The sequence below is a fragment of the Elaeis guineensis genome, chromosome 3 (assembly GCF_000442705.2).
Source record: "Elaeis guineensis isolate ETL-2024a chromosome 3, EG11, whole genome shotgun sequence".
Taxonomy (NCBI): Eukaryota; Viridiplantae; Streptophyta; class Magnoliopsida; order Arecales; family Arecaceae; genus Elaeis; species Elaeis guineensis.
The window spans coordinates 96,272,977-96,275,642 of NC_025995.2; the positions used below are offsets into that span (position 1 = coordinate 96,272,977).

General features: G+C 38.0%; 1 non-coding gene across 1 annotated transcript; it reads left to right on the plus strand.

The window, feature by feature from the left end:
* Positions 1-1,623: 1,623 nt before the first annotated feature.
* On the plus strand, positions 1,624-1,729 carry LOC140856826 (small nucleolar RNA R71). Its single transcript, XR_012140426.1, has one exon. It is a non-coding gene; the product is annotated as a small nucleolar RNA R71 (small nucleolar RNA).
* The last annotated feature ends 937 nt before the right edge of the window (positions 1,730-2,666 follow it).

Consider the following 2,666-nt stretch of genomic DNA (forward strand, 5'->3'; position numbering starts at 1 on the left):
TTTCGAAAAATACATCCATAACCCCGGTCCTACAATTTATACAAGCGTTAGTGGTTGCTAAGAAGGGTCTACTTAGGATGATCGGTATTTGGCTAGGGTTGCTGCCAGATTCCATATCCAGCACAAGAAAGTCAACAGGAAAATAGAATTCATCTACTTTTACCAACACATCTTCCAGCATTCCACAAGGTACCTTAATAGATTGGTCTGCTAGTTGTAAGGTCACCGTCGTGGGTTATAACTCTCCAAATCCAAATAGGTCATATACAGAGCTCGGAAGAAGGTTGACACTTGCACCCAAATCTAATAATGCCTTCTTAATTATGAGGTCCCCTATGACACAAGAAATAATCGAGGTACTTGAATCTTTCAGTTTGGGTGGGACAATTTGCTGAAAAACTGAGCTGGCCTGTTCAGTTAGGTGGACTTTTCTTGGTATCTGTGCCTTTGATTTTCGTTTCTGTATACACAGGTCCTTTAGAAATTTGACATAGATCGAAACTTGCTTAATGGCATCGAGAAGAGGTAAGTTTATCTGGACTTGTTTAAATAGTTCCAGCATTTCATTCATTTTTATACCCTTCTTATCAAGAGGTAGAGGAGATTCTAAAGCACTGAGAAATGGAGCCTTAGGTGCAGGTGCTGGGTTAACAGGTTCTTTCCTCTCTTCAGATTTCTTCTTTTTTGGTGTAGCTGGAATTGGTTGCTCTTGTTGTTGGATTACTTCAGGTTGATTTAAGATTTTTTTGCTTCTAAGGGTCATAATCGATTTGGCATGTTCGGAAAAAGTTTCAGGACCAATGGTGCTTTCAGCCATGTACTGTCCTTTTGGGTTATTAATAGGCTGACTGGATAATTTGCCTTCTTTCCTCCTACTGAAAGCTGTTACTAGCTGACCTATCTAGGTCTCTAGCTTTGCTATTGATTGCGTATGGGAGTGAAGGAGTTGGGTATTCATTTCTAGTCCTTTAAGTGCTTGCAGTACCTTTTCTTCGAAAGCCGAGTTATGAGTACTTGGGGTGGGTTGAGGAGGGTTCTGGTATTGTGACTGAGATGGATGTCTATAAACCACATCCGGATAACCTGATCTTTGTTGCACTGGAGGAACCACTGGTTGTGATTTTCATGAGAAATTCGGATGGTTTCTCTATCCTGGATTGTACGTACCAGAATAGGGGTTGTTCCCTGATCTATGAGTAGTTTGGACTTCATGGACTTGTTCTTGTACATATTCAAGAAACTGTGATGCAACTGGACAATCATTCACACAATGAGTAGGGCTCGAACATAATGCACATATATCTTGCATCTGACAAAATGAAGAAGAGGAATGTCCCATACTTAATAATTGATCTATCTTTTGGGACAATTCATCTACCTTATGATGGATATCTATTGAGTTTTCTACTTCATATATTCCACATCTCTTTGGGTTTAACATGGGTTTATCTCTAATGGAGGTAGACATATGATGTAATAAATTTTCACTTAAAATTTCAAATAGTTGCCATGCCTTTTCCTCACTTTTGAGCATGAATATTCCACCGCATGATGCATCGACCATTTATCGATGTCTTTCAGATAGCCCATCATAAAAATATTGGATTAACTACCACTTGGGTACAGCATGGTGGGGATATTTTCTAATAAGGTCCTTTTACCTCTCCCATGTTTCATGGAATATTTCTCCATCTAATTGAAAAAAATTAGTTATGGCTTTTCTTATTTGATTAGTTGTTTCTCTGAGAAAATATTTCTTGAGAAACTCTCCTTGCAGCTGGTCCCAGGTTGATATAGTTATGGAATCCAAAGTATGTAGTCAGTATTTAGCTTTGTCCTTAAGTGAGAAAGGGAATAATTTTAACCTAAGAGCATCATCGGAGAAGTTGTGAATCTTGACAGTTGAGCATATCTCAAAAAATTTTTCAAGATGTTTATAAGGGTCCTCATTACTAAGTCCATAAAATGAAGGTAACATTTAGATTATACTAGACTTAATTTCATATTGGGTGGCCTTCACAGGGGGCACTTGAATACAAGGAGAGTAGGTATATATGGAAGGAGTAAAGTACTCCTTCAACTGCCTAGGTGAATCATTCTCCTGATTTCGTTCCATGTTTTTACGTCTGTTGGCTCTAAAGGTTCTTTCTATTTCTGGATCAAAATGTTGGATTTCTGGTCGTAACGATCTACGACCGAGCATACACCCTACAATTATACTTTAGAGCACACATGAAAAATTTTAATTTTTTTTTAATTTTTATTTTTTTATTTAAATAAAGTGAGAAAAGAATGAAGAAAATCTAAAGAGAAGAACCTAAGAATCTTAAAACTCTGAGAAGGGAGAAATTAGTTAATGTTTAGGTGTTAATTACAATCAAATTAGATAAGCATGTACTTTCTATCCTAGGGTTAACCTAGATCTAGACAGTTTCTAACTTTCAAGGCCGCCTTTGAGCACTCCAAGCTCAAGACTGACTAACTGACTCGGCCAGGTAGGTGTAAGACGTGGGAGGTTCCCTGCTCATTATTTTTTTTAGACACCAACTGAGTTGGCCAGGTCAGTCAACGGAACCAATTGAAAATCACTTTCTTTAACCACTTGCCTTAGACATCGAGCAATTAATCAATCCGCACTCGGTTCAACTCTAGAGCTTTCTTGTCCT